Raw genomic sequence first — 25,783 nt, 5'->3', positions numbered from 1 at the left:
TCTCTTTTTTTGTTTGTTTGGCATTTGAGAGTGATGAACGCAATGCTGAGGATGCACATTCTTAACCCTGGTTTTGCTGTATGGCCCACCCTTTTTTCCAATGATTTTGTGTGTGTGTGTGTGTGTGTGCATGTGCGTGTGCGTGTACGTGTGCGTGTGTGTGTATGTGTGTGAGTGTGTGTGTGTGTGCTTGTCCGTGTGTGTGTGTATGTGTGTATGTGGGTGTGTGAGTGAGTGTGTGCGTGCATGTGTGCGTGTGTGTGCATATGTGTGTGTGCGAGTGTGAGTGTGAGTGAGTGTGTGTGTGTGTGTGTGTGTGTGTGTGTGTGTGTGTGTGTGGGTGTGTGGGTGTGTGCATGCATGTTTGTGTGCGTGCTTCTGCGTGTGTGCGTGTGCATATGCAGAATTATGTGGTCCTGTAAGCGCTTCCCATTCCAGCACCCTACGCAGCAAAATGTCCAGTGTTAGCCTAATTCAACTCTGACAGTATTACTTCAACTCTAACAGTGTTATTTCAACTCTAACAGAAAACATTTGGTCTCCGTTGGTACCAAATGTTGTCCGTTAGAGTCAAATTAACACTGGTAGAGTTGAATTAACACTGGACATTTTACTGTGTTCAAGTTGGGCATGGGTATATAGCAGTGTTTTTTAGCGACTCCTGAGGGGAGGGTTTCACAAGAACCACGGTACTGCCAACAGCAATAACAAGTCAGTAATGTAACATGGAAATCTATTCATATTTTCATATTGAATCATGCGAGAAAAAAAAATGATGGAAGAAGGACAGCACGAATCCCTAATCTGAAAACCTGGCGTGTTGATGCCCTGGCCGCCCGATTCTGCAGTCCGGCCGTGACGTGCGGCAGGTTCACTCACAGTGCAGCTGCAAATGATGTTCGAGAATTTCGATGTACAGGCTCAAGGCTACAAAGCTGGAGAAACAGATTCTCCCCGACCCCCCCCCCCACACACCCCTTCATTATGTATGTAGTGTACTTTTGCAAGGAACATTATTAAATGCATAATGTATGTACATACGTAATAGCCCTAGCCCGAGCTAACATGTTCATCTCTGTGCTCATTATGGGCGGGCCTGTGGCTGACACCGCGCCGAACGCAGTCCTCTCATTTAATCGCTGCCCCCCCCTCGCCCCCCCCCCCCCCCCCACTGCAAAGGAAAGCCCTCCAGCTTCACTGAGGGAAGCTGATGCTATTGGATGGTGCGATCGGGGGGCTTCCTCCCCGATCCCCCACCCCCTGGGATCGCGCTGGGGGGGCTCAAAGTGGTGCAGACACGCCCCGCTGACTCGCGGATGAACTTGTCCCGCACCCGTAGGGGAGCCAGCAGACGCAACTGAAGAAACTTTGGGGCACGTCTCTGCGTACTGAAAGTCGAGATAAGAACTTCGCTGAGAACTGCGTGGCGTATAGCTTATTTATTCATTTTAGGGTTGAAATAGTTTCGATGTCTGAGGGCGACTGAGTTGTGGTGAGGCTAAGACTGTGCAGCGGAAATCAAGAGTGCTGAACACGTTTCTCGTTGGATCGAAGATGCAAAATATTTCAGATACCTCTTACTGGTGACCTCGCAAGTACCCTCTTAACTTTCCATTTACATATGTTTTGTACATGACACCAAAACTTACAGTTTTTCATGTTACAAAACCATCAACAGTCAGTGTGGAGATCCACTTATTTTAACGAGCAAAATTTCAAATATTCTTAGTTTATATTCCTGTCTCAGTTCATAGGAATATAAATTGAGAAACAGGAACAATTGAGGAAAATGTCAAAAAATGACAGTCGTGAATTTTACCAGAATTGCCACTTGACTGTCAAGCAAGGGAAAAGTCTTACTTTTCCCTAATTTGGTTTGTCTGATCTCAAAACTTCATGCTATTTGATGCCTCTTCATTGCTATATTTAGCTTTCATCAGCTGTTGGCAGCTCTCTGTGTTCTGAAATACAGCCATATGCTTACAGTAGGGTAAAAGTAGTGTTTTCCCCATAGAAGATCAGCAGCCTACGGTGGCAGATTAGAGTAAGTCAAATTCACGTGTGCACAAAAGAGCACAGATTTATTTCTGGTCACTGTAGTAGCAAACATTGATGATTAAAGTTCCTGTTTACTGGTATCTGAACATCTAATGAACAATCATTGAAGGGTGAAGATTGCAATGGCTTGCAGAACTCTGACCATTCATTTCCATTGCATTTTTGTGACTTGAATAGATGTTGCCTCACATGGCATTACTGTATGAACTTAAAAAAAATGGTTGCATTTGCAACACATGCAAAACACGTACTGCAAAACCTCCAACGTAAGTCCTTAGCATTGACAATCAGTGTGTCTGACATTTCTCAGACAAATCTACCTTAAGTAGAAGCAGAGACTGCTGTCTCTTTGTGTGTTTTACACTTAAATTAATATTATGTTGCTCCCTGGATCAGCAATGCTGGTAATAGTTTTACACACGAGAGGTTGCATTCAGAGACAGAGTCACACTAGAGACTGGAGGGCTGGATTGCTTTCTGCAGTTCATGTCTAGTCTTTTTTAATTAGTCCAATTATTTACACGATCTGACATTTTAGCTTAAATCCTCAAAATGCTCTTAAGACCCAACAATTAATTTTGTCCCCCGAAGGGGACAAGCGTCTCTTAATCTCAAGAACACTTCATGTTCTGCTGTGCTGGAACATACTCTGCAAGGGACATTCAGGAAAAATAAGTCATATTTAAAAAAAAAAACATTTTCACTGGAACATGTTTTTGTCATCCAAGACATTGTATTATGTCAAAAATAATATCTGAAAACTACCCCCGAATATATTACATATATTAAATATATTGAACATTTTGCTGTGGTCTTATCTACGATTGAGTGTTCACGGCTATCTGGGGTAACTTCAGGGTAATTCGGAGTAACTAATGTAAAAAAAAAGAGAACTTGCATATGCATCAGCCCTCCAGGAAAAGAATTTCACACTGGATCACAGGGTTCACAGAGATGAAATGCAACTCTGCTTCTTTCCACCTCAAACTCGGAGTGTTACACTCTCCACACTCACAATTTAACCCACAGCTAATTACGTTCCAACCAGCCGTGCCTTTGGGTACCCCAGTCACAACCCCACCGCCGCTTATCCAACACTGATGTCAAAAACAAAAGGACAGTTAGCTGCTTAAAGTGGACGTGTCGTTATCCATGAGTTACAGGGGCGTGACGTTGTGCTGTCTGATGGAGTTACGTGGAAACTGAACATGGCTTTTTAAAACAGATATTAAAAATACAGTGCCGTTTCATGGTAACAGTAAGTTAACAAATGAATAATAGATGCTGGGTGAAGATAAGGCCTGCATTTTCACAGAAAGCAAGTACATGGAGTGAGATGGAGGTTAAGTTGGGTTGAGGAAGATATGCACGATATTTTTAAAGGCATAATCAGCGTACATCACCTTAAAGATGGCAATGAAGATATTGAATGTCTATTTTGAAAAACAGGGGCAAGTGGTCGAAATAATCGATGGAATCCTGACGTGAGAGCCAATTTAAACTCGGGCTTTATGGGAAGTGACAGATTTTTTTCAAAAGAAACTGCTGCTATCTCTACTGTCTGTATCTTTATTATCAGTTTGTTACTCTCACTGTAGACGGGTACCTTTATTCTTTGGCAGTCTTCTTTCAGAAATAGGCAGCTGAACAACTCATTCTCTCTCCCTTCCTCTTTCTATATATATATTTCTTTTTCCCTCCTTCTGTCCCTTCCCCTTTCTCTCCCTTTTCCCCTGTCTATTTCTCACTCTCTCCTACTCTCCCCCCCCTCTCTCTCTCTCTCTCTCCTTCTATGCCAGAATTGCAGGCCTGCAAATGAACCTGTCACTTCATCATGTGAGGAGATCTTCATTTTTATTCATTAGGGTCTGGGTCTGGGCCCGAATGCCGTCTGTGGTTTGAGTATGTTTTTGCTCCCGCTCCAGCGCCCCCCCCCCCGACTCTGTCTCTTTTACACAGCCATTCCTCGGGAAAGGCAGGCTTTTCTAAACGTTGATCCATTATCCCTCAGTTACCAGAGCGCACAATGCCGACGCCTGTCTTTAGGGACGAGCGGAGAGAGGGGAGACAGCAAAGACCACACAAAAGGGGTAAACTAATGCATACATAATGTGTGGGCTCTGCTCTGTTTGTGGAGATCAAGGGCAGATCTTTCAGGTTCATACAGAGAGAGAGTGAGAGGGAGAGAGAAAGAGAGAGATAGCAAGAAAGAGAGTGAGTGAGAGATGGAGAGAGAGCAAGAAAGAGAGTGAGTGAGAGAGAGATAATATCAGAGACACCCTGTAGAAATACATGCCTGATCAATGTTTTATCTGACAATGTCCTGCGGTTGTAACTCATTCCTCTCTTTACACCCCCTCTCCCTCCCCCTCTCCCTCCCTCCCTCCCTCCCTCCCTCCCTCCCTCCCTCTTTCCCTCTGCTCGTCTGCCATAATACAATTAAAAAGAAATGCTAAGTACTCATTTTGAGAGAAATCAAAAGGAGGGCTGGGGTGCAGATGTTTGCTGTGTCAAATATTTGCATTAACAAAATTAACCAGTCCTGAATGGAGAGAGAGAGAGAGAGAAAATGGCCCTAATTAAGACCGCAATTAGCGCGATACGTCACTGAGCTCCGGCGGCTGCCGGGCGTGCTAATTGATCCTCAAACGTGACGCTGTGAGGCTGAGATTACACGAGGAGCGGTCCTACAAGCAGGGCCGTTTAATGTGCAAATCTCCGCTTTGGAGAACGCGCTCTGGCCTGTGCGTCACAACCGTTGGGCGGTCGAGGAAAACAAGATCGTATTAATGAGCTGTGGATAGGATCATTAAAACGCGCAGGAGATGCTGGGGAAATGAACGATCAGGTAAATACATTTAACACATAAAAACATGTCCACTATACATAAGTATGTATGCTTCTCTTTGCCTTCTTTATATTTCAACACAGCAGTACCCCCCTGAGTAATGTATATAATGAAATAGTGCATATAGAAAAGAGTCTGGAAGAGTGGAAGGGCAGTGTACTCATTAGAGGTCCATATTTTGGGCTGGTGGAAGGACAAACCCATTGTTTCTGAACGCAATATAGATTCCTGTTCGCTTATTTTCCGTCAGAGAACTTTTAAGACGTTGGCGTGGCGTATAAAAACGCTGAGGATGGTTTTGATCTCAGTGGCGAAGGGTATCCGCTGTATCTTACCCAATCATATTTCCTCTCTAGCCCATCCGGGGCGGGTCTCACTCAGAGATGTCATGCAATCTTTGGAAATCCACCGTAAAGAGACCCACACGTGGCAGGTGCCAGTGGGCCCACACAGAAACAGAATCTGAAACATCCCCAGCCCTCTCTGACACTGTGGATCCCACCGGGATAAGATCCACACCGGATCGGTGCGACAGGAAGCTTGTGTACGGCACCTTTAAGCTGCTGCATGATACACAAAAACGAAGCTTATGCTCACTCATCTCTAACTAATATTGTTTATGGATTGTATAGTTTAATATTGCCTGGGATTTCACATGGAAATGCTAATGATTGGTGCATGGGAGGGAGGGAGTGTGAATGAGAGAGTGCAGCAAGCTGTGAAATTATCACCATTCATTTCTCTGACCTGCAGAAAAAAAAACTATCCAAAAAATGCAGTTGTTCAGTTGAAAAATCCCCATAGTAAATCATGGGCATTATGGGATGTCCTGCATGATGGCATGGATGCCCCGCTTCAAAATTTGGGAGGGGGTTGTCATCTTTCTGAGAGTAGTGCTTTTACCACGCATCGTGGTAACTCTATCCATCCAAATGTGAGTGGCTGTGTGTTGACGGGGGGGGGTGGTAGGGGGAGGGGGTTGGACGGGGCGGGGGTGGCAGTAGATGGGGGGTCTTGCTCATTGTACTTTCTGTGATAAAGAAATGAGTCTTCCTTCACTGGCTCACGTGCCAGTATAGCATAATAAGATGTGCTCCAAAGTGTCTTTGCTACAATGCAAATGACTTTGCGAAGACTTTTCCTCCTCGAGGGGAGTAAATTAAAGGAACGCATAGACTGAGTGTAATCCTGACCCCGCATGCTCTGCATGTGAATTAGTGTTATTTTCAGAGTCATTAGTCAGCAAAGCAGCGCCATTGGAGTGCAGAACAGAGCCGTTCACGGTCAGATTGCACGTGTTTCCAGCGCATCCATCGCAGATTTGTGATCTTCAGTCCTGGTCCTGGAGAGCTGCAGGGTCTGCTGGTTTTCGCCTTGATATCAGCAAACAATCCAGACCCAAGAAACAAGGTGAGGCGAGTTAACTGTGCAATCGACTGCTTTAATTGATCAGTTAAGCGCCAAGTAGCAGCAGAAACCAGCGGACCCTGCGGCTGTCCAGGACCAGGAATGAAGATCACAGATCTGTACTATAATGTCAGGTGCTCCTCGCTGCGCGCACGCACACACACACACACACACAGTGCAATCGAACCGTCATTCACCTGTATGGTGTGTGTTTATACTTTCATGTGCATGCAGGTGTCTGTGTACATGTTAAAGTGTGTGTTTGTGTGCTCGCGAGTATGTCTGTGCATGCGTGTGTGTGTGTGTGTGTGTGCATGTGTTCTGTCCAATGTATGCTGTCCAGCGCATGTCTGCTTGCAGGTGCATCAGTGTGTGTGCCTCTGCATATGGATATATACACGGACCTATAGAACGAATGGGGATTTACAGCCCCTGATAATGGCCTCCTCTGAGTCCTCATCAGTAAGCAGTGTGTGTGTGTGTGTGTGTGCGTGTGCGTGTGTGTGTGTGTGTGTGTGTGTGGGGGGGGGGGGGGGGGGTTGTTCCTTGTGGATAATTGCACTCCGAGTCTTTTGCCTCTCTCCTTTTTTTGCCTGAAAACCAAGCTGATTGCGGCTGAGAGAAGCTGGCTCGGGCCCTGCCGGGCGCTGGGGCGCACAAAGGCGGGGCCGGCTCTCCGACACCTTTTCAGATTAATATTTGCGACGGGTCCTTTCTGCGGGCCGCGGAGTCTCTGTTCCCCGCGCTTTGTGGCGGCGTTTGATGTGACGGCGGCGGGGACAAAGCGAGCGAGCGGGGAGAGGGTGTGAAAACGGCGGCTAAGTGGGCTTAAGGGGCGCTCCGGGAACCCCCCCAATGGATCGGGGGCTGAATGGAGCCTTGGAGAGCCTCGCTGGAGGGTGGTAAACAGACAGGTCCGGCACAAAGGTGGGCCCCAAATGAGCACTTGTGCATCAGCCCCCTACGCGACATCTGGCCGGCCCCCAAAGAAACACATTTCTGCTTCTCTTCCATTTAGCCCCAGCTGATCGTCCAATATCACACCCCCCCCCTCCCCTCTCCAGGGCTGACATGGTTACTTCCTTTTGTGCGGTTAATTGCATTGAGGACAGAATGCGTGTATCTTGAAGGCAAGTGGAAGATGAAAGAAGTCACATGCATCATACACTATGCATCTGATACTACACTGTACACATATCTTTTAATGTCCAGACAGTAATGGTGTGTCAATCTTTCTGTTTATAGTCTCTATATGAATCTGTTTGTCTCTCTGTCTATATGTTGGCTTCCCCGTAGTGCTTTCTTCACTGCTATGATCTTTTTTTTCTTTCCTTTTTGTGATAGCGAATGGGTTTCAGTGCAAGACAGCATAATCAATCTCTGTACTTTTTTAAAAATGAAAATAAATGCTAACCACTTCAGTATTTTCCCAACACTATGCCAAGAGTGCTATTTGCAAATGTCCTAATGATTTCTCTCGCGGTCTGCCGCTCAGAGTTTCCTCTTCGTGTGTAGTTTTAACTGTCCGGGTAGCCGCGTTTAAACCGTGTTCCAGGCTGCCGCAGGTTATCTGACCGAGCCGGCTCCGGGGAAGCTGGGTGCAGAGTGGCGGTTAGCAGGGCCGGTTCGCGAGTCGTGCGTTTCAGTTCCGCCACTGCAGCGCACCGGGGAAGGGCCTCAGGGTTTAAAAAGAGCCACCGTGTCTCCGATGTGCTGAAAGATGTTTTCTGCTAGTCTTTTTTTTTTTTTTTTTTTTCTTCTTCTGGCTTTTAAAAAAAGAGGTCTATTAAAAAGCTATTCATTGTGGTCGGGTTATTAACGTTAATTAATAACCCCAATTCATGTAGTCAAGTGATTTTAATTTAGGAACTGAAATCTACATTTTGTGTGAAGAGTGACAGACAGAGAGGGGTCCCCCGCCCCTCGCTAATTGCACTGTTAGAACAAAAGGCTGTCTGTGTGTGTGTGTGTGTGTGTGTGTGTGACTGCATCAGTGGAATAGAAAAGAGTGAGGGGAGGACAGGCCTAACTGGAGCTTCAGGCAGATTTGGGATGATTAATCCCCATTCGAGTGCTGTCAGGTCGACACGTACGCAAATGGAGGACTCTCATTAGCCGTGGGAGTGTACAGCAGGTAGGGACCCTAATGAACGCTTTCCAGAGTCCCTTTTCCTCTCCAATAATGGAAGGAATAAGCACTCTGCTGTAGACACTGCTTCTTTCTCACAAGCTTTCTATTTGTTCTGCTGGGTATTTTCTGGAGCGAGTCTGTGTACCCCAGGATAATTGGCGTCATAATTTCCTCCCACTGTACCTCAGCTGATGTATGGAGAGCATTCTGGAACAACAAAATGGCCGCCATGCATCACCCAGGTGGATGCTACGCATTACCGGAGGTTGAAGTGGGCCCCCCCACCCCCTTCACTGTAAAGTTATTTGAAGGTACAAAAGACTGTGCATAAATGTAATGTGTTATCCAGTATCCTGTGTGTGTGCGTGTGTGTGTGTGTGTGTGTGTGCGTAACTAATAATGAGTTAGTCCTTGCTGAGTAGAAATATTAGTCCTTGCAGAGGGTTCCATGAGTGCTTGGACAGATTCCCTGGAATAAATGTCTGATTTCAACTGGCCTGCAAGGTCTATTATAGTTCCTAATATTGTGCTTCATTTATACATTTCATGAATGTGTTTTTAATGATGAAAGCAGCAAACGAAAAACGAAAGAATTTGGATGAAAATGTTTCAGCAAATGTAACATGTAAAAATCTGCATACACACAACATATCATCACACAGTTTATAGTGCAGTTCTTAATTTGTATATATATATATATATATATATATATATCCCCTTCCCGATTTCCTCTATTACTGCACATTTGTCACACTGAATAGCTTCAGATCTTTAGGCAAAATTTAATATTAGACAAAGGGAAACTGAGTAAACACAAAACACATTTTTTTTTAATTATGATTATTTTATTTAATTAAAAAAGTTATCAAACACCTATATAACCCATGTGAAAAAGTAATTCCCCCCGTAGTTACTCAATCAACCAGTTAACAAAATGTAATTGATAATTAGATTCAGCTGATTGAGTACAGCCAGACTTGATTGCAGCCAGCTCTACTAAATAGAAATCTTAGCATCACTCATATTGAACCTTACCATCACAAAGTTTCTACAAGAACACTATACCACTATCAAAGGAAAGTTCAGAAGAGATGAGAAAATACATTTTTGGAATATATCAGTCTGGAAAGGGTTCCAAAGCCATTTTAGAGCATTCTCTCCAAATGGAGAACACTTGGAACAGAGTGGAACCAAAATGCTTCTATGGGTGCAGCGACAACTCATCTAGAAAGTCACGAAAGATCCCTGAAGAACATCCAAAGAACCGCAGCCTCTCTAGCCTCAGCTAAGGTCAATGTTCATGACTCCACAACAAAAAAACATTCGGGGAAAAAATGGGATGATTCATGAGCGAGCAGCAAGGCAGAATCCACCGCTAACCAAGAGAAACATAAATGCTCGTGTCACATTTGAAGGTGAAAACACCTCTACGAACAGCAGAATAGTGAGGATAAATAATTAAAACATTTTAATAATCCTCACGAGTAGGCACCAACGGATGCAGGAGATATAAGTATATTACCCCATTCAGTGATCAAATGGTGCAAAAGTATAATCAGTCTCATGAAATTAATCATTAAATCATGAATATGAATATATCAATACTAAATATTAAAATAATAACCAATGATGTAGCACCGTGTTGAATAATGCATACCTTCCAGCCAATCAGGATTGAGTATTAAGCAAAGCCGTTGTATGCATATATGTAAACTGTAAATACAAACTATATATATATATATATATATAAGGCTGATTTACATCACATAATTGCTAAAATTAGCAAAAAAGTTATATACAAACTTGAGTTAAATGTTCATTCGTTTTTGCAGGAATTGCGGCTCCAGGAATACTGCTTAAAATAAAGAGAACATCTTTTAATTTATTTTGCATTTGAAAAGCAGTCAAACCTCTGTCATGTTCGAGGCACGAGCGCGTGCAGTGCAGGCCCTTGTTAAAAAGACATTGCTCTCCTGACCCGACGTGCCACGGCTGCAGACGGATCCGCCCCTCTGTCCTCGCACCCCGGGTGTTTTACAGTAGCCCTGAGCAGCCCTGTCACATTTTCCCTGCCCAAACATTTTAATTACATCTCCTCCCCGGGAGTCGATCGGCTCGGCGGCCGTGGAGCTGACGTTGACGCATGTGTTGATTAATGTGCAAACGCTGGAAATGAGATTAACAACGATTCTGAGGGAAGGGTGACAGCTAATTTTGCCGCCTGATCCCGGAGCGACGCTTCGACGGAACACACACTCCTTGATGCAGGTGCCTGCTGCAACACACTCTCAGTCTTTAAAAAAAAAAAAAAAATTTAATAACATTTTGTGTCTACAAGCATTCTTCCTTACACAGCACGCCCCCCCCCCCCCCCTTTTTATTAATTTTTGAGTCTTGTGTACTGAAAATTCAAGGTTGTTTACTGGAGTCTTCACCGTGGACTTGAATTCTCTCCTCGTGTGATTTCTCATTCCGGTCGCATGCAACGTCTGCTTAACGGCAGAATGTAAATGAAGAGCAGTCTCAGTCATTAACTGTTCAAACTTCCTGTGGGTGTGCCTGATCCCTGCATCCACTCGCACAGGCCCTTTTTTCATAAAGAGCTTAATGTGACGTGACGCCTAGAGAAAGACCATTGTGTTACATTAAAAGGGCACTGCTCTGGCGTAAGGGAAGCCAGTGTGGGTCGTGAACCGTGGCAGGGGAGTGCATTCTGATTTACTTTCATCATACATCTACTGGGAGGCTCATCTCTCGTGAGACCAGAGCAGGGTTATTTTTTGAACGGCTCTGTGTATTTATGGTGCCATCTATCTGTGCAGTTTCCTAAAATGTCTGTCAGTTGATTCTCTGCGCATCTATTCTGCCTTGTTTCGGGGCACTTGTACAGTTTTTCCGGGCTTTACCCATCTGTTCCTTTGTGATTGGAGAGGTGATACAGGGCTGGCAGAGAGCCATCATTTAGTGCTATTATTTCCGCCTGAATCAAGACACCCTGATAGCAATCCAGGTGCCAGCACTGATTCAGAGTTTTATTTTTCTGTGTGTGTGTGGGTGTGTGTGTGTGTTTGTGCTTGTGTGTGTGTGTGTGTGTGTGTGTGTGTGTGCTTGTGTGTCTCAGGTTATATGTGTGTGGCTGTGTGTCATGCTATGTGTCTGGCTGCTTGCATGCATACAGTACATACAGTGTATTTGTGCAGACTAGGGTTGGGCCGATGGACAATGCCGTCATCCATCGCCGATGGCTGACAGTCATCGACCACTGAGCCCAACATTGTGATTTAAAGGAATTTGTGATTTACTAAAGGAAAAACAGCTTATATAATCACACTATTTACCGCCCACTGAAAGCATGTTCTAATTTAGGCGCAAACATAAAAAATATTTTTAAATCTACCTGGTTGCGCCTGCCTTAGTAAATCTTTATTTGTATCGCAAAACTGAGGATTAAAACTTACCTACAGAGCGAACTCTCCCGTTCTCTCCTAGGAACCTAAATTTCAAAAAGGTAGGAGTCGGACTACTACACCTACCAAACATGAATCAAAGTGCTACACCTGTCTTAAACAAATAATTCCTAATCGTTATATTGTCATTAACCCTTTTCTCACCATGTCTCGCCCTGCATATGTAACTGAGAATATTCCATGTTTAGGAAAAATATAATCAATAAATTATTAATATTGTAATGATTAGAGGAAACTCTTGCCGATTTATTGTCATATCCTGGCTGTTTAAAAACCCAATTTTTCCGCATTGCATTTGAAGCGGCCCTAGCTTAGGCTAATTACCTGGCCGGACTTAAGCGACTTCAAATAATTAATTACTTTGTTTCTGATTAGGTAACAATAGCCATGAAAGACAAATAGAATGTTGCTATAAATTGAAATAAAAGAATGAAGTTGTTCCCGATCACAACTTTATGTATAAAAAACAGAACAAGAGCACACTTTATAGGCTAAGACTCGGGATTTCCATTTTACATTCAAAGAGTTTGATTAACACAATTTAACAGTCAAGATTTTGCTGTGCAAAAAAATGCAAATATATTGGCATATATACATATGCCAATCCGGTAGACGTTGCCCAACCCTAGTGCAGACATGACCAGGCGTATGCACAAGTCCTGTAGCTCTTTTACAGTATAAGCCATATTTTCTGTTATTAGTTTTTTTTTAAAACACTGATTTTGACACAGAGCTTATTTTTCTGGTTGTCAATTAAATTTCCTTTATTTTTAATCTATTTACATCTTCTTCTGTCCATATTCTTCTCTTGTCTTCATCTGAAAGTAGCTGACAGCTTCTTTCATTTCTTTTTTTCTCTCTCTTTCTCATTTTAATCCATCTAGCCCATCTGTTTTCACTTTTGTTTGCTCGGGCCTTCGGTGATGAGGAATTTGGTGCGACCCTGACCTTTGTCAGCCCAGCCGTGACCTTTGACTCCACCATGTGACCTTCAGGCCCCACTTTGACAGCTTGATTAATTATCCAGTGTTATGATTTATGAGTGAGCAGTATGTAAAAAAAGTAGGAATAATGGACAACAGGTGGTCTTCAAAAGCTTTTCTCTTTTGTTTAGGGGATTGCGGGGAATAAAATTGAATGGGGGTGATTGTGGAGGAATGGAAGATATTTTGAGAGTGATTGTGGGAATATTTTTGGCTTTTTTCCAGGCTTTGCTGTTTTCTAATTAATAATGAATTTGTTTAAAGCATCAGCCCTATGAAATAACATTTCACTGCGAATATCTACATTTAACTATGAGTGAAGAGGCCTTGGGTAGGCCTTTTTACTTTTTTGGAGTGGTGACCACCTTTTCTCTCACTGTTTTGCAGATAAACATTCTCTCTCTCGCTCTCTCTCACAGGTACACACACACACACACACACACACATATGCACACAGAATGATTTCACTCTCAGCTCTTCCATTTGTCTGCTGTGGCCTCGCACATTCTCAAGAATGTCCTACTCTTGCAAAGCAGATCCAGTGTTTAATTGGCAGACGATGCATGTGGATTAGGCAAGATAAAATAAACAAGCGCATGTTCGAGACCCAGTAATGAAAGAAAAAAAATCATTCTGATCCACCGAGGGACAGCTGACTTTTTCCACACCTCCAACTGAGGTCAAAACCACGAGCCAAAGGTCAAGGGATTCCACTTTAACTTCTGACCCCAAAGGTCATCGAATGTCATGGTCTGAATGCAAAATTAACAGCCAAGCTTGTGTTGGGGTATCAGTCATTTTAATATGAAATAACTTTCTTTTTTTCTTCTTCTTCTTCTTTTTATAATAATAATAATAATAACAATAATAGGGTTTTTATTTTCAAATGTAGACTGTTATGCTATGTTATGTTGATTACAGTTACACTGGCCAAAACACATATTAATGTTGTCATGATTGTCATTCACTGACATGGTGGATGTGATAGTACTGTTAGGACGGGGTCTGTCATCGGCTGTAATGCTAAAAATATGCATGGGCTACAATGGTGGCTGTGTGCCAGTGCGGTTTGCCTTTACATCTGCACACACTGCACAGCTTTCCACCAATATTTCAGATTTGTCACAATCCATGTTTCACATATGAATTCTGGCTTCATTCACAACGCAGGATTCCACACATGAAGCCTTTTGTTTAATCAAGATGACGGATGGGATTTGCCTGCCAAGTGGATGCAAGTGACAAAATTGTGCTTGTTTGTGTGTGTGTGTGTGTGTGAGAAAGTGTGTGTGTGAGTGTGTGTCTGTGTGTGTGTGTGTGTGTGAGAAAGTGTGTGCAAGGTCTGTCTGTTTCTGTGTATGTATGTGGTTCTCTTTATATGTAATTCTATAAACATTCACGCTATAAGCTGAGGGAAGGACTTCAGGTGTTCTGTGAGAACGTTGACTCCTGGGCAGAGAGCACTCCTCTGGTAAGCAGAAGTCTGCCCTGTCTGCTTCAGTCCCTGTAAATGTCTTGTTTTATTGCCCGTCTGCATGCATTGAGAACCACCAGCATTCTGTTCTTCCAACCCCCCCCCCCCCCCCCCCCAATTGAGTTTCACTGAACCCTGCTCTGGTTTTCAAAAGGAGCAATTAGCATACGGTTGACTGCTAGCCCCTCCCAGCTGTCGGTTTGATTGATGTATTGAATAGTTGGTCAAGAGTATCACACTTACCTACCATCTCATGATCTATATCTCTCCACTACATCATTAAAACGATATGTGCGCTGGGAGTGATCTGTGGAAATATTAATCAAACCATGCTAAAATCATGAAAGTATTTTTTGGTACCATTTCTTCTGCTGTATTTTCCAACTGGCTGTGATCTCATCTTGTCTCAGCTTGTATTTTATATTCTACAACATCAGATTTTGTTTATCTGACATTATTTTAGATGTCTTTATATACACCGTGTCTGTGACCACTAATAACTAGCTATTGATTTCTATCATTTTTACCAGCAAAATGAGTAAATATGTCAAACTTCCCTTGGCTGGTGTTTAGTGTGACCTGGACTTGTATTTGCTGCAGACAGGGAAGGTTAAAGTAAAATATTTCTGTGACACTTGTGAAGACATAACAAAGTTTAGTTTAGCTAATTATTTTCAGTGATCATTGAACGTGTCTATCTGAATTTGTGAATAAAAATAAATAATTCTTGTTTTTAATTGTTAGTGAAAGTTGAGGAAAAGCGATGATCATATCCCACCCTCTGATTGGCCCAGAACTGAGCTTGCTTGCTGGAACTCCTGAGCAGTACACTTGGCTGGGCACTGGAGTGCATGCAGCATTGTGACCAATGATCTAAAGGTTCTGCGAGGCGATTGGTAATTGACAATAGCATTGCCCTGAGAGAGGGGAATAACCCCCCCACTGACTACTGGTTTCACTGGTCAGATGTGCAGAACTGCATCGGGCACTGCACCTGCATTAGCTCAGCCTGAGTACCAGTTGCAGCTGCTGGGCTGACTGCAGCGTGGACATATCATTTGGCTGCATGGAGTTCATTGAGTCCACTGCAGTGCCATTGCTCTGACTCAGCAAAAGGCCCTAACTCAGTCTGAGCATGTCTGCCAGTCATTCATCAATGCTGCCACCAGCGGGTAGTGACAAAATAAGGTTGCTGTGGCTCAAATTCCAAAGAACTTCCCTTCTTCTCATTTAACAACTGAGGAGTCACTGCCTAATCACTGGGATGAATATGTGACTCAAACAAAATGTACTGAAACATGCTTGCTCTCTCTCCCTGCTGTAGGGAAGATTCACCATTAATGTAACAGTTTTTGTATTTTGGTAATTTACTTACAAAATATTTCAGCCTAGCACTGTGAAATTTTACTTCAAAAAGCTTTGACATGTCAGAGGTCATTAGCTGTTTCAATTACAGTAGATTCATAACTTAATGGAGTCAGATACAGTCAAAACCAAGATATACACAGTCCGATGTTAAATTCATAACATCTGGTTGGCATGATTGTAACAGAGCTGCTATATGTGTGTACATAGGTTTTTCTTTTCTGCACATAGTAATTTACTGCTAGAAAACACTCCAAATCAATTGTAACTTTATTAAGGACCGATTACTTTTTAAAATGACGGATGATTTGACTTAGTATAAATAAAAATAAAGCTTTATACCCAAACATGACTTCCAGAATAGATTTTTACTTAGCTCTCTCATAAAGAGTTTTTTGGAAATATTTCCCACAAAGGTTACCATGTTGCTCTGTTCCTTTGGGGGGTGGTAGAGGATTGAACTGCACACGTACAAACTTGAAATGGCTACAGTAGCAGCATTGTGCATTCAGTTTTTGACCCTGGTACATTTATCAAGCATTTGGCGAACCTCCCCTACTCTGGTTTTGGGCTGGGAGGCCTGGTGGGTATTGGAAGAATAGACATTTCAATATTTGTGCTTTGCATGTACTTGGGTCAATGGGTTCACAATACAGTTGTTGTGTTTTGGAAAAATGTGTGAAATATACACAATCATGAAATCATGCACTTAGCAGTTCAGGTCATCTTAATTTGCTTATTCATGTTAATATTCAGATACATTATGTAGATTTCTGCTTCATGCTTGCACTTCATAATTGATTGTTTGTATATATATATATATATATCAGCATATCAGTGAAGCATGTTAATTGCAATGGCTTAGTTAATTAAAGAGAACAAAACAAACATTTGTTTTGCATTCATGGAGAAGACAGAGGATGAAGTTCATCTTCTGTGTTTTATTTTTTTATTATTTCTGTAACGTTCAATCTAATTAATATGAATGGAAAATAACATTCATTATCCAAGGTATGTCAGTTTTGTTACCAGATAATGTCGAAAGAATTTTTCGGAAATGAAATAATTTTGTTAGCTTTAAAGAGTTTTAATATTTTAATTAAAAAGCTATTACAAATTAATTTTAAAATGTACTGCACACTACAGGTTACAAAAAAAGTTTTTTTTTTTTTAAATATCCAGTTGCTTTATTATTTTAATACCTTTGGCATTTGTTTGAATTAATTGCAGAAAGGTATGGTGATATAATTGCATACATTACACAATATATTACATTGTATATGATATTCTTCTGTTGTCTGTACAAACATTCCTGTTTAATTTGTCTCAATAGCATACAATTCCATCCTGACATGCTGGGCTTGAGGATGGAAGATGCTTGAGAACCCTCTATTCATACATAAATCAGTGACTGATTTCTTTGGTTTCCATTGTAACATTTCACAAAAAAAGTCCTGTTCAGCATTTAAGATAAAAAAAAGACCTAGAATATGACATGAATCAGGTCAGAATCATATGGTCAATCATACATTCATAGCATGCGGTGTAAAATCTGTGTGTGTGCGTGCGTGCGTGCGTGTGCTCATGCCAATTTGTTTAAAACACTTTACTGGGTGCAAAGAGTTGTACTGAATTGCTATGACTACCACAGGGCAGAGGAAGAGGCAACTGTCATTTTCAAGGACATGATTTTTACATTTGGCATGGGCTTACTAGCCTTGCCTATGCTGAATCTTAAACTGCATCCCTAAACCCATTTGCTTACTAATAGTATTACATACTCTAATTGCCTCTAGCACCTATTTGTGTTGTATTGATTACATCTACTGTCTGTGACCCTGATAACCGATCAGCTCTGCTTGTTGCCTAAACCTGTATTCATGCACCTCTGGAAGCTCTGGTATGTATGCAGAACAGCACATCAGGGATGCATTGGTGTCCTTGACCATGTGCCGCTGTTTGCAGTGCTAGTTGCTGAATGGAATATGATTTCCAGACACAAATGCGCTTATTCTGTTGATGTCATGTCTGAACATGGTGTTGCTATCAGCCAAAGGATGTTCTCTAGCACATATATACAGCATGTACTGTACATATGTGCTGGAGAACATGCAAGTAGCAACCTCAGCTTGGTCTTCAGCATAGTGAATTTTGTGTTGAAGATGGCAAAGGCTGTAATGGATAGCAGTTCAATATGCTGTCCATTCAAAATGCTACCATTTTCGACAGAGAAGTTAACATGTACGTACTGTATGTGCAGGTGGATGTAGAGAAGCACAGTTCTTGTGTGAGGTGGAAATTGCCTTCTCCACCATAAGGTCCTTTCAGGTCCTGTTAGTTAGCATGACATGAGACAAACCCGGCTGGGCTGAGCTCTCTGATATGATAGGCAAGGTAGAATTACATGGCTGGACAGCATTTGTTGAGCTGAATCTTAAAAAGGATGCAGCCAATGTCGATAGATTAGTAATATATCTGCAGATAGAAGTCCTTGTCTCTGGCTAGCTGAGTGAAAGGAACTGTGAGGAACAAGACACCGAAGGTGGGCGGGGCCTGTTATACGTACTGCCTAGGACGTATAACAGGCCCCTTAGAAACTTTTGCGATTTGGCGCCCTTTGACCTTAAATCTCCTGATCGAACTCCGCCCACGTTGCCTCCCCCCACTAACGGGGCCATGCTAACGGTCACCGCCGCGGCCGCTGCCTCCTCGCGCTGACGCTTCAAGGTGATCTTTGATTTTCCCCTCCTCGAGAGAGTGAATGGAAGAAACAGAGAAAGAATGGAATAAAGGAGAGGAGAGAAAGAGACGGTTAATCCCCAGTGAGCCGCGCAGAGCTAAGCCTCTTGTGGGAGCTGGACAAGCGGCGCTCTGTTACCCGCCGATGGGGAGAGGAGAGGAGAGGAGAGGAGAGAGGAGGAGAGAGGAGGAGAACACTCCAGCGAGTCATGACAAAGCAAATGTTTAGCCCTTTAATTCATTCCCTTATGCTAGAACGCAGGATAACAGAGCCCAAAATGTGTCCGGCTCCTCATTAGCCTGTCCCCTGAGGCAGCAGTTCGTTTGGACCTGCAGAGCGGGGAGGGGAGGGGGGGGGGGGGGGGGTGCCATGGAGAGAGGTGATCTATCTTTTTCTTTTTCACACTTTGTCTGAGGAAGAACAAATCAAGTCTCCTTGCTCTGAGATTTTCATTTATTAAAGTGCAGCTTTTTTTTGCCCCCATATGCAAACTCGCATCTCTTTTATCTCAATAAGACAAACCTGTTTCTCCAAAGAAAACACATTTAGTAATAAAGCGACTACTTTAAATCCATTATATAAAGTTGCTTAAACAGTATTCATGCCAAAAGAAAAAAAACACAGTAAAGAATAAAGCCCAAATATCGGTTTTACCATCTACTCTCCTATAATTCACCCATCAATATGAAATGCACAATTACCTGTTCAAGGTTTTTGCATTTTAATTATGGAACGGAGATGAAATAATGACATGTCCTGCTGCATGGGATGCATTAAATATTTAAATGAGATTTCAGGCCGCAGATTTATTGGCCCAGTATGTGGCCCAGGATGTCTAATTTGGGCTCTGCGCCGAGGGGCCAGCCTCACGCGTGCACAAACCTGTTTTCCTGCGTCTGCCGTTAATGACTTCCTTTTGTCACGTCGGAAGGAAGCGCGCTCGGCGAGCGCTTCCATCCCGCCGCCGCCGCCGCCGCCGCGCCTTCGCCGTCTCCGCAGGTGCCCCGTGCGCCGCGCGGTCCGGGCAAGCGCTCGTCTTCACGCTCCTGTTTTTTTGTTTTTTTGTTTTTCAGATCTCTGGCGATAAAACAGGCCGAGCGTTTCGCATTAACACCGTTGGGTTGGTGAAAATGAATTGTCGGGGCGCGTGAGGGGGGCGTGCGCGTGCGTCGCTACGCTTGCGCACGCGTGAGCCTGCGTGTCCGGGCGTGTCCGCGTGCATTTCCTCGCGCGTGTGTCTGCGTGTGAAAGAGAGCGTGTGTGTAAATATGTAAGTATGTCTGCGTGTTATCAGGGATGTGTCAGCATATCTGTGCATGTGCGTGGCTGTGTACAGGTAAACGGTGTGTGCTTCCTTTCAAAGAAGATTTTTATTCATCATGACAAGTATTCTTCCACGTAAAACTAATTTTGCCTCAAATTGATGTCTTGTGATCCTTGACTAAACTAACCATGGTGACAGGAGATGTTGCGTAATGAATTATAATGTGTTTTTTTTTGTTTTGTTTGGATAGCGAGACAGGAGGTAGCCCTTGATGGAATGACTGTTCCATTCGTTATTCACTCACTGGCTAAGCCAGCTTCCCCCCTAAAGTGACGGCAGTGTCTCTTATTGGATGGCCCCTCATTCCCTTACAGTTTTGAAGAAGTGGAAACCCCAGGGCGATACCTGTTCTTCTCCACTTCGTTTTCTCCTCGCCGAGTCGGAGGGAAGGGTTAGGACAATGAGAGCAGAGAAGCAGGGGATGAGCGCAACATGAATATTCAGCCGTTTAATTTAACACCCCCCACCCGCGTAACCGCACGTATGTTCCTGGGATTATCGCGGGAGGAGAACCGCTGCCCCCCACCCCCCCCCCCACCCCCCTTCCCCAACAGCCCTCTTCAAAAGAAGAAAAGAAATGCGATTTAAATAAAACGGGTTCAAGCAGAGTCCAGCGGTAAAGATTAAAGCCGGATCAGTGGTCCTCTGCTTCGACTGTCACTGAGTCTGCCATACCTAGTGCTGGCGGTTCAGAAGGCTCCTGCTTCTGAGGAGTATGAGGAGAATCACATTAATATACCGCACAGCACACAGGCTTCACCTTGAAAAGACTACAGTGTCACAGAGCATGCGAGGAACTTTCTGGCTGTTTCTAGAGCTGGAAAAGTAGCCCTGTTTTTTCACCCTTGGCCTCTGTTTTTTTTTCATGTTAAAGCATTTTTGTGTTTTCTTTTTATTCTTTTCAGATCTTGAGGAAGCCAGCTCTGCGCCAGGGGAAGGATGAACTTGGGCACAGATTAGGCCGATTCTCAATGAAAATAAGCATTCAAAGGAGAATAAGAAGGACCAAAGGAGAGGGAGAAGAAGTGATTGCAGCATCTACAGCGTATCTGCCCACACCTTTTTTCTTTTGTGAGGTATTTTTCCTTTCATTATTGTCCCAGAATCAAAAATCCCACAGAGAACATACATGTATCCGGTCAGAGGGGAATGGTCAGCGGTCTTGTGCCGGTGTATCTCTGGATGCATCTGTGTAATCCTTCTACTGAAAGTAAAAAGACAAACAAGTTTAGAGACAGTTAGCACGAGCCATTGTAATGTATGCCCACTTAACACAACAACTAAGAACCATTTTGTTATGTTGTTATAGATTTTTACCTCGATGCCTATGCAAAAATCAATTGCATATCACTGATGCTTGTGATTGTGCTCTAGCAAAACTGAGCATAGATGTGAGACAAAATTTGTAGTTTTTAACAAATTGTTAGTTTGATGGTTGCTAGTTACAAGCATACCAATATAGCCTGACAGCTAACAAACAATCTTTGCTCCAGCTACGTGAGGTTTATGGGTGATCCTATGCGATGAAGCACTCTTGCAGGCCTTCTCTTGAGTTATTTTCTGTGGATGCCAACACAGTGCATGGGTTAGGGGAGACATTCAAAGAGGCTGTAGAGCCAGAAGGTATAAGCACCGATAAAGCCCTCATGCATGACGCAATGCACTGCAATGGCAGCATACCCCAGGAATCGCAGCAGAACATGAGGGGTTGAACTTTCGGAGGTTACGTGACATCCAAGCTCTTTGAAGTCTTCATAGGATCGACATGTCAGTCTGTACCTGTGAATTTCATACGCAGTTCAGGCCTGAGGATCTCCTGCCATCGCTTTCCAATTGCGGGTATGGCTACCATAGAAGTTAAAATTTAGAATTTCTTGTACAGTCCTTTCTGCAGAATCTTGTCTCTTATCCTTTCCAGCTCGGAAACCAGCTCTGCAGCCACACAGAAGCAGTATGTAAACCATAATGCTCCATTGGTATACACAAAAATAACCTGCTGCCATACCCAGAATCCAGTTGTTATCTTAACCGAATGGACCAAATCACTTCAGATAAAAAGCCTCTGCCAAATAAATGTAATGTAATGTTGAGCAGTTGGTAGTTATGAGCCTAAATCAATGATGCTGTGGAACAAGCGTACACACACACACACACACACACACATATACGCATGCACGTCAAAACGGATAAAAAAACCTCATGGAGCTAGCGTATTAGCATTCCTGTCAGTCTCGAGTAGTCTGGTCTGCTGACCCACGGAGCCAGGAGAGAGAGGCGGCGCGTAGCTAGGGGAGCTCCTGCTAGCTGGCTGCAGCGCGGATCTGCTCCCGGCATCGCCCGCCCACGGCCGACAGCAGCCAGGCGCCGGCCTTTATCGACGCCGCGCAGACCCCGCGACACCTGCGCACCGCTCGCTCCCGCTCATCCCGCCCGCCTGTGATTGACTACCTGAGCTGATAACGGCTGCCATTATCTAAACACGATTTGCATATTGGCGTAATTATTTCTCTGGGTTAATTAGCTCCCGCGATGCAGTCCACCCCTCAGAGACAGGCGTTCCAGTGGCAGGTCGGCGTTTGTTTTATTCCCCCCCCCCCCGACACACACTCACTAGCTTGACAGGCTCCCCACTGTGAACCTGTTGCCAGGCTTCTCAAGACATGGCTGTCAGTCGCGTACCGTGTGCCATGGGTTCCTGTTGTTGCGTTTTGTTTTTCTCTTCCTCTCGTACCGCACACCACCACAGCAGACACCGACTCAAACGAGAGGCCTTCCCAGGCACTTCAGTCTGCACTTCAGAGCTAATTATTCATACAGCACATGATGTCAGAACAGCGAAACCCCCAGCTCCCCTGTCCACTCATTTTATTCATTTATTTTTTATTTTTTTCTCCACAAACTGAGTGCGATTTCAAAATACGTAATTACGAGAACAGGGAGTTCAGTTTGTCTAGCCTGGTAATTTACACACAGTCTACAGAGCGTCCAACACTGTGATTGAACCTCGATTTAAACCTCACAACATTATGGTCTTTAAGAAGTGCATTGTTCTCAAGTTAGTCAAACAGAAAAACTTTACATCATTCAAATCAATTTCCTTCCACATTAGGGCAAGAGTAGATATACACTATATGACTAAAAGTATCTAGACACCCCTTGGTCTGGGGCTGTTTTTCATGGTTTGGGCTAGGCCCCTTAGTTCCAGTGAAGGAAAATGTTGATGCTACGGAATGTAATTGCATTCTAGATGATTATGTGCTTCATCAACAGTTTGGGGAAAGCCCTTTCCTGTTTCAGTATGATAATTCCCTCGGGCACACAGCAAGGCCCATATAGAAATGGTTTTGATAAGAATGGTGTGGAAGAACCTGACTGGCCTGCATAGAGCCCTGACCTCAACCCCAGTCAACACTGTTGGGATCAATTGGAAAGCCAACAGTGAGCCAGGCCTAAGCACTCAATCAGTGCTCTTCTGGTTGAATGGAAGCAAATCCCTGCAGCAGTGCTTCAACATCTAGTATAAAACCTTCCCAGAAGAGTGGAGGTTGTTATAGCAGCAACGGGTGGACCAACTCCATATTAATGCCCATGATTTTGGATGAGATGTTGGATGTCAGGAGTCCACATACTTTTGGCCTTCTTACAGATATGGACAGACACACACGCATCCATATGCACACACAAACCACAATATGCGCTAACAGATGACACATTTATAATCTACGTGTTCAGTGCGAATAAAGGCTTACTCTGCTGTTGTTATGGATTATAGTTTGAGCCAGAAGGGATTATTGTCTTTGTAACACATCAGTGACGTGATTTGGTCTCGATATGCTGTCTCTCTAAATTGGTCTCTAAGTGGCGATCTGGATGCAGAGAGGTTAAGACCTCTTCCCCCTCTCTCCCAACACACACACACACACACACACATGCACACACACACATGCACACACACACATACACACACACACACACATGCACACACGCACACACACACCACTGAAGAGAAAACCTGACTTTTGACCCCCAAGGACTGCAGAGGTCAGCTAGCCTGGGGCCTTGAATCATCTCGCGCCTGGGTGGAGACTCCCTCTGCTACCCTCAGCAACACCCCCCAATTTATTCACTGGCAAGCGAAGAGACAGTGCTGATGAGTGTTGGTGGCGTCAAGGTGGTGAGATGTTAACAGGATGTATATCTGAATTTAACGAATGCTTTATCAACCTTCACGCATGTTTCCCGCCAACAGCCTCCTTAACTCTACCTGGATGATGAATCAGCCAATCAGTATTTTAAGCAAAATTCAAGACAAACATGGTGAGACAAGCTACTAGGTTTTATGGTGAGACAAGCTATACTATGCCAAAATGCTAACTTTGACAAAAAAAATGCTTTCACTGTGTATAAAGAACACTTTAAATGATTTTAAGGACAAAAAAGCTAAAGCAACTGCCATGCTCATGGGAGTTTTATAAATGGAGTTGCTCAGCCATGCCTATTGGAACCAAGCAAATAAAACAGAAAATAATACTATTATTGACCATATTGTTGTGCCGATGTTGCAGTTTAAATTCTGGATAAGTAACCTATAATCTGATGTTTCCAGGGCACCCAAAAATATACTACAGGTAAAGCATCCTCCCATCACCACCACAAAAATTTGACCAAATATTCATTTTCTTCCATTGTTGGGGTCTAATGAGTGAACCATCCTCTTAAGAGGGACGTGTCCATCTTCTTACCTTACCAACTGAACAAAACCAATTTTACCCAGAGGGGTCAAGTGACCGGACTCCCCCTGCGGCTCGGACCAATCAGGCGCCTGAGCTCGACCTGCGCAGATCCATGTGCCAGTAGCCGCAGCAGCAGCAGCTCGGCTGGTCACCCGTGCGGGATGGTCGGACAGAGGGAACCGCGCCCAAATCTGGCCCGGGCTGAAGGGCAGCTCTCAGTTAGCCTCCTGAGCAGATATTCGACACCCTGGACTACTTTCAGGACTACTTTGTTTATCAGTCCGATGGCGTGTATCCTCTTAACCTGGGTGATCATTAAGATTCATCCAATTAAGGGAAAACAAAGGGTCTGGGTGGGGGGAGGGCTGTGGGGGGAGGCATGAGCAGAATGAACCGTTTGACACAAAGAAAGCAGGCTGGCTGATGGTTAATTACCAGCCCCCTCCCCTATTAAACGTGTTCACAATCAATCATATCAACAGCCCATCAGATTCATTTCTCATGCTTCTTTCTTTGTGTTGCTACTACCATGTACTGTACCTTGCGATCGGGGAGTTTGAAACTGGTTCATGGCCAGTTCATTCTTTTAAAACACCTCACAGGATGGATAGATAGACTGATTGCAGTTGCATCTAAGAATGGCTAAAGACCTGTGAATGAGAGTACTGCCACTGGGCTGGTGACTTTGGTTTTGAGTGAACGCTGCTCTTCCTCTCTCTATCTCTCTCTTTCTGAAAACAAAGACGGTCCATTCTAAGAAATTGCTCACGCATTCAAGGTATATCATTTGTCATTTTCAAAAGCTGACAAACTGAAAAGCTATGCAAAATACATACAAAATAGTATTGATATGGGCTCATAAGCAAATAACTACAATAGCAGAGAGGTCCTTGCCAGCTTTCTGCTGTCCTCCGGAGCAGAGGGGACAGGGTTAGCCGTGCCACCAGAAGCACGATTGCTAAAAGCAGGAGGTGGGGCGTGAGGGGGGCCAGCCATGATGAATGAGAGACTGCCGCATTGAATGGGGTGCAAAGCGACCCCCTTTTTAACCGAGTGAGACATGAGGACCACCCGGACAACGTGCCTGCCTGTGAGCCCGTCGAGACCCACACATTTAGCTCTGAGCCAACTGTACATTCTAGGCTATGTGTGCTGGTTTGCATCTTTGTGGATTTGCCTGTGCAAGTGCATGTGTGTGGTATTGTACATTATTACTAATGTGTGCAATTAAATTATGTTGGATTACCTAATTA

At 43.8% G+C, this 25,783-nt stretch overlaps 1 long non-coding RNA gene across 1 annotated transcript in view; it reads left to right on the top strand.

The window, feature by feature from the left end:
• LOC118213284 overlaps nucleotides 1-21,008 on the top strand; it is a 64,477-nt gene extending 43,469 nt beyond the window's left edge. The window contains exon 3 of the long non-coding RNA XR_004762386.1: nucleotides 20,703-21,008. This is a non-coding gene — a long non-coding RNA (uncharacterized LOC118213284). The remainder of the gene's footprint in view (nucleotides 1-20,702) is intronic.
• Nucleotides 21,009-25,783: the final 4,775 nt, after the last annotated feature.

This window comes from Anguilla anguilla, chromosome 14 (genome assembly GCF_013347855.1).
Source record: "Anguilla anguilla isolate fAngAng1 chromosome 14, fAngAng1.pri, whole genome shotgun sequence".
NCBI lineage: Eukaryota > Metazoa > Chordata > Actinopteri > Anguilliformes > Anguillidae > Anguilla > Anguilla anguilla.
The sequence above is the reverse complement of the archived record's forward strand: the minus strand, read 5'-3'. Positions and strand labels throughout refer to the sequence as shown.